The sequence below is a fragment of the Hyaena hyaena genome, unplaced genomic scaffold (genome assembly GCF_003009895.1).
Source record: "Hyaena hyaena isolate Hyena2069 unplaced genomic scaffold, ASM300989v1 scaffold_1098, whole genome shotgun sequence".
In the NCBI taxonomy this organism is placed as follows: domain Eukaryota; kingdom Metazoa; phylum Chordata; class Mammalia; order Carnivora; family Hyaenidae; genus Hyaena; species Hyaena hyaena.
In genome coordinates, this window is record NW_024081728.1 from 149976 (window position 1) to 157558 (window position 7583).

Below are 7583 nucleotides of genomic sequence, written 5' to 3' on the forward strand. Positions count from 1 at the left end.
ACCTACCATCTATATGCAAATATATAGAGGGCATTAATATTTTCTTTTTTTTTTTTCTCTCAAATTCAGTTCTCGTATTCTTTGATTTTGTATTTGTTCCCACTCAGAATACCTCAGATTCTCAAATGTTGGCATTTTGAAACATAGCCATTAGGAGAGTTGTTACATATTTAATTTCATGCTCCACTCAGCATAAAGCAGTTGGGGGACTACAGACCAAAGCAAATTAAGTGGCTTCTTAGATAATTTCCTGCTTAATTGAAAGCAGGTAGCTTTTTAAAAGTAATAATTGGCATTTGTTTCAAATGATTGTAAGGTTATTTCTTTTTTTAATACATGGTCGTAGGATAACTAGCTCAAGCACAGTGCGTTGGGAGATTCCCCCAGAATCTAAGGGACATGAATGTGACTTGATGCTGACAGCAAATAATTGGATGCACCCCATGGAGGTGTGTGAATGTGGAGACATGCAACAGAGTGGAGGGAAAAAACACACGCATGTATATACATAGATATATAACCTATTTATCACTGACGGGTATAAAAGACTGAATTTCCTTTCTACCATTCTGCTTAACTCTTAGCATTGGTTTAATGTTAGCAAGTGGTCTGTGATGAGGCTGGTGTCCAAGTTCATATCTACAGGCGGCTGTTCCCCATTACACTATGAAACTGGCCATCAGCTGTGATACACTCTCACCTCGAGAGCAGCGCTAGTGAATGTGAGTACGCCAATGAGGAAACACAAAAGGAATCAGATTTGACATAAATGCCTAGACAGCAAATGTACTATGGAGTCCTGTTTTGTCAGGAGTCAAATTTTCGGATGTTTTCAAATGTACTGGATCTGTTAAAAAGCTTTTAAATTACAGGAAGGAGAAAATGCTTTCTTATTGCCTGGAGTTAGTATAAAAAGAGAGAGAGAGAAAGAAAGAGAGACCAAGACAGAATAAGTCACAGAGAAGAAAAGGGATTCTTCAGAACCAACATTTTAAAACACTCAAGGGGAAAATATACACTGAATTTTTATATTCATCAATTGCCATGGCGATTCATGCAACGAACAGCGAACATTGGTGCCCTAGAGCTACAGGATAAGGGCTGAGAGAGGCACTTTGGGTATGTGCTGAAACTTCAATGCGGCTTGCAGTCTCCTCAGGTCTCGGTTCTATCATCTGGGCTCCTTTAGATCCCTGTACATAGTCAGACTGCGGTCAGACCCACTAACTAGGCAGCTGCAGTGCAATCTATTAGCAAGTCAATTTCTCTTTTAAATACCCGCAACCATCTTGTAGTGGTGAGTGCTTAGCCTCCCCTTTTTGCGGCGCTGCCAGAAATGTTTTACAGTCATTGGTATAAGGTCAAAGGAAGGAATGAAGGAAGGGGAGAAGGAAGGGAGGGAGTACGAGAAGGAAGGAGGGAAGGAGGGAAGGAGGGAGAGAGAAAGGGAGGGAACATGGCCGCAGAGGAGCCTTGAGTGAGTCATGAGAGATGTCAGCAGCTCCTCGAGGCTTCCATCTTCATGGCATAGAGTAAAACTACACTTCCCAAACGACGTGAAGTTGGGCATGGTAATGTGACATCCATTGGTTTTTAGAAGATGACTCACTTGATGTATCTCCCTGCCAAGCAGAAACCTCTCAGAGCCAAGGCTGGAAGACCTGCTTCCCTACTTGTATGCGTCATAGCAACAGACAAGGCTCCAGATGGTAGAGGCGTCGTCAGCCTCACTCGGACTTGGAAGAAAAAGACTCAGGGCAACATCTTTAGCCAACCCACGATGGCTGTGTAGCAGAAGCCAGAAAGAAACCTTTGTTTCTATAAGCAACTAAGATTTTACTTTAACATAACCTTCATCCTAACTAACACAGGAAGAGCTCTACTTGTAGCAGTGATTACCCTAAAATGTAAAGGAAGAAACAAAAACACACAGAGGGTATAAGAAGATCTAAGAACACAGGGTTCTAGAAAGAATATGAAGTGAAAAATTCAAATACTAGCAATAACTGGTCTAGACAGTAAGGACAATACTAACAGTTCCATCAGGTACTCCATAACGTACACAGATGGTTAGGCAGTATTGGTTTTGAAGGTGGGGAGCTGATTCTTACCTCCTTGCTGACCTATTTTGGCATCCTTCCAACAGCACTTCCCTTAGTGCTCAATGTAATTTTTGAGGGATTCCTAGTTGCTTGTCGCCTAAAATGATGATACCTGAGTTTCTGGCTTGAGTACCTGAATTAATGGAGGTGCTATTTAATGAGACAAAGAACACAGATGAGAGGTGGAATCTGGACATGTTGAAATTGAAAAGCCAGTGACCCACCCAAAGGGAGACATCCATGGATAATCAGAGCTCCACTACGTGAGTCTAGAGCTTAAGGGAGAGATTTGAGCTGAAGATATAAATTGGAATCTTCCAGCTTTTCATACCACTTTGAATTGGACAAGATTATCCAGGGTCAGTACCCATGGGACAAGGAGCACAGAGCCTCAAACTGCACCCGTACTTAAGGACTAGGGGAAGAAAAGGAACTCTCAAAAGAAAATGGCAAAGTAGAGTGAAGTAGGAAGAATTTATACTTAATGAAACTTCCAGGCCCTTAACCTCTAACTGTTCACCCAATTCTTTAATTCCTGTTATGGTTTTACTTCCTTCCCTATTCAGTTAGACCACAGTCGCATTTACCTCTTTTTTGCAAGGTCAATAGTCATTCTTACTGACTTACACCACTACCCTATATACTTTCTGCCTTAGATCAATAAAAAAAAAATCCACGTTTCTATTTTTACAATGATATCTTCCCCAGAACTATTTTTTCGGCTATTACTGAGTCTAAGGTTAAAAGGCTTCCAGGGTAAGCCCTCTGACACAAGTATTCAGCCCAAATATTTAGCTTCCGTAATCACCATATACGAGGGCTACACCAAGCATGGCCATGGGAAGAAGGAGCTAATATTTAAACATATATTCTTTGTCAGTCTTGCTCTGTGATATATCTTTCACATACAGCATACTTAATCTTCAAGATACCATGAATCAATTTGTATTGACTTTTAAAAAGCTAAGAACCCTTACCAAAATTCTTGTTGAAATACTGCTACTCTGACTCCAAAAGTCTCAGCCTGCCACTAGGCTCAGCTGCCTTCCAAAGAATAAGATGTTGTTCTCTCCTTGAAAGTATTTTCAGTGCCGGCCAAGACACAGTCCACTCATGTTAGAGTTATTTGAAGATAGTCCCAAACCTAACACAAATAGAAACCAAGACCCCTTCATAACCTATGATGTTAAACAGATAGGCAGAGCTCAGTGGTTCTCAACTCTGACTATACTTTTTCAGAATCATTTAGGCTGTTTTTAGAAAACATTGAGACTTCTGTTTCCAGAAGGATGGACCAGAGGCACTTTTCTGTATTCCCACTAAGTAAAACTAAAAACTCTGGACATGACGTAAAAAAAAACAAACATAAGAAAACTGAAGACAAAGGGAAGAGAAACAGGCAAGCGAGCTAGGGAACATGGCGCCTGAGGAACAATATTCAGCGATTCCCTGGGCTTTCTTCCTGCCTCAAATATCCCAGATGAGGTGCTGGGAAGCTGGCAAGCCAGAAATGCCAGAGAACACAGATTTTTAAAAAGCCTCAACAAAAGCCAGCTCTCTCTAGACAGAGGACAAGGGGGTATTGTAGCCAGACAGAAAATGCTTAGACAGTAATGGCTTTAGTCCAAATACCACAGAGAAAACTGTGGCTCCGTCCCCACGTCCATCAGCAAAAACTGAGTTGGAGACTAGATTTCTACCCTTGCCATGTACCCCAACACTCTTACCTGAGTGGTGTCAGAGAAGGAAAGTAGAACGCTGAGACTCTCATCCCCACAAGGCAATAAGTGACTCCCCCCTCCCCCCAATGGTGTCCAGTGGAACCGTGTGAGGAGCCTGGACCCGTACTACACTCAGAAGTGAAAAAGTGTTCCTTCCTGGGACACCTGGGTAGTTCAGTCAGTCAAGCGTCTGACTTCAGCTCAGGTAACCATCTCACGGTTCATGAGTTTGAACCCCACACTGGGTTCTGTGCTGAAAGCTTGGAGCCTGGAGCCTGCTTCATATTCTGTGTCTACCTCTCTCTTTGCCCCTTTCCTGTTCATGCTCTCTCTCTCTCTCTCAAAATATAAATAAACATTAAAAAAATTTTTTTTAATGTTCCTTCCTTCTTAGCTGGAGTGGTGTCAGAGAAGGTTTACTGGAAAGTCAGGACTTTCACCACCACCCAGTAAGAAGACCACCTCCAGTCCACAATGTCACTGGAGGCCACGGGGGGACAGTGATGAGGCCAAGTCATGCCCAACAGGGTCCTGGTGGGAAGCCCATTCCTTTCAGGTGTCAACAGAGGCATGGACTTCCACTCCTACCAGGCAGCAATAAGGCAGCACCTTTCTCCCTCTCCCCTCACCCTACCTTTTCTGCCAGATCTGTATTAAAAGGCTTCTAGACACAGAATCTGTGCTGTCAGCACAGAGCCCGACGTGGGGCTCAAACCCTCAAACCCCGAGATCATAACCTGAGCCAAAGTCGGACGCTCAACCGACTGAGCCACCCAGGTGCCCCTATCAACTTCAGAATTTGAAGCAGCCATCATAAATATATTTTAATGAGCAACTGTGAACATGCTTGAAACAAATAAAAAATTAGGAAATCTCAGCACAGAAAACAAAGATATAAAAGAGAACCAAAAGAGTATTATAGAATTGGAAAATACAATAACAAACAAAACAAAACAAGACAAAAAAAAAAAATGGATGAATGGGGGGGGTGATAAAAGAAAGAATCAATGATCTTGAACATGACAATACGAATTACGTAATCGGAAGATAGAGAGAAAATAGGTCTTTAAAAATCAAGCTGAGCCTCAGAGACTGATAGTACAACAGAAAGAGACATCTAACATTCAAACCATTAGAGACCAGGAAGGAGAGGAGGAAGAGGATAGGGTTGAACATGTATTTAAAAACTTAATGGCTAAAAAAGTCTCCAAATTTGGCAAGAGGCAGAAACCAACAGATTCATAAAGGTAAGTGAAAACAAGAGGGATAAACCCATAGAAATCCACAATAAGGCTCATTATGGTCAGACTTCTGAAAACTAAAAAAAATAATAATAAATCTCTAAAGTGGCAAGGAAAGAGCAACATCTTATTTATAGGGGAACGAAAACACCAACATGACAGCAGACTTCTCACCCAAAGCACTGGAGGCCAGAAGGAAGCAATGTGATATTTTTCAAGTCTTGGAAAAAAAGGAACTGTCAAACTCAGAATTCTATATCTACCAAAAATACCTTCCAGGGATGGAAGGTGAATCCAGGCATTCTCAGATGAAGGTAAACTAAGATACTTTGTCACAAGAGACCTACCCTAAAAGAACAGCTAAAGAATTTTTTAAACAGAAAGGAAATGATAGGAGAAGGAACCTTGGAATATCAGGAAGAAAAGCAACAGAAATAATAAATATATGGATAAGTACATTAGGTTTTCCTTCCCCTCTTCAGTTTTCTAAATGTTTGACTATTGAGACAAAAATGATAACGCTATCTTATGAGGTTCTAAATGTATACAGGAAATAGTTAAGAAATTATATTGTAAGTGGAGGAAAAGGTAAAGGGATATAAAGGAAAAGAAAATTTCAACATATCAGTTGAACCGGTAAATGGCTAATATCGATAGACTGTGTTAAGTTATGTATACATAACGCAATTCTAGAGCAACCACTAAAAATGGCATACAAAGAGATACATTCAAAAGTGTGATAGATAAGTCAAAACGGCATTTTTTTAAGGTTCAAGTATCCTGCAGGAGAGCAAGGAAAAGAAAGGAAGATAAATGAAAAAGAGAACAAATGTAAAATAAAAATAAGATTGCAGACATATCATAATATGTCAATAATTAAATTTAATATAAATGGTCTAAATATACCAACTAAGGAAACAAGACTAACAGAATGGACAAAAATAAAAATAAAAAAGACGACCCAACAGTATGCTGTTTACAGGAAGCTCACTCCAAATACTGATATTGGGGCACCTGGGCAGCTCAGTCGGTTAGGCATCTGACTCTTGATTTTGACTTAGGTCATGATCTCATGGTTCATGTGTTTAAGTCCTCCATGCAGTATGCAGAGACTGCTTGGGATTATCTCTGTCTCCCCCTCTCTCTTTTCCTCTCCCTTCTTCATGCTCTCCCTCTAAAAATAAGTAAATAAACTTAAAAAAATACCCAAATAAACTGATACAGGTAGGGTGAAAATAGAAGGATGGAAAAAGATATACTATACAATCATTCGTCAAAAAAGAATTCTTAAAAAAGGCTATATTAACATTAGAAAAACTAGAATCAAAAGCAAGAAAAATTGTGAGGGACTGAGATGGACAAGACATCACATAATAATAAAAGTGTTGATTTACCAAGAAGACATAGTGATTCCAAATGTTATGTACCAAATAATAGAGCTGCAGTGAACAAACACTGATATAACTCATGGATCAAATCCTAGATTGTGAAACAAGCCTCAAGGAATTTCAAAGAATTAAATCACAGAGAGTATATCCTTTGATAATAATGAAGTCAAACTAGGCATCAGCAGCAGAAAGATAACAGGAAAATAAACAAACACTTGGAATTTAAACAACACCCTTCTAAATAACCCAAGGGACAAAGAAGAAGCCTCATTGAAAACAAAAAAATACACTGAACTGAATGAAAGGGAAACTTACAAGGTGTAGCAAAAACAGCATTGAGAGGAAAATTTATAGCACTCAAGACATATTAGAAAGCAGGAAAATTCTCAAACAGAAATCCAAAATCACATCTCAAGAATCTAGGAAAGAAAGAGTAAAGTAAACCCAAAGCAAACAGAGGGAAAGAATAATAATGATAAGAGTAGAAATCTATGAAACTTTTTTAAAAACAGAAAAAATAGAGAAAATCAGTGAAACAAAAACATTGTTCTTTAGGGAAAAAAATGATAAAATTGACAAATCTCAGGCAAAACTATCAAAGAAAAAAAGACAAGACACAAATTAATAATATTAGGAATGAAACAGAAATATGTGATATCACTATAGATCCTCCAGGCATCAAAAGAATAGTAAGAGCATACTACACACACAGATTTGACAACTTAGATAACATAAACCAGTCCCCAAAAAAGCATCACCAATCCCAACCTCCACAATATAAAATAGATATTATGAATAGCACTGTACCTAGTAAGGAAATTGGATGTGTTATTTTCAAATTCCAGAAAAAGAAATCTCCAGGTTCAGACTGTTTCACCAGAAAATTCTACCAAACATTAAAAAAAGAATTAGCACCAATTACTATGTACTTTTTCCCCTACAACAGAAATGGCAGAACACTTTCCAATAATTTTGGGAAGCCAATATTATCCTGATACTCAAGCTAGACAAATACAGTCAAGAAAAGAGAGAAAGAGGGGCGCCTGGGTGGCTTAGTCGGTTAGGCGTCCGACTTTCGCTTAGGTCAAGATCTCGCGGTTCGTGGGTTCGAGCCCCGCGTCGGGCTCTGTG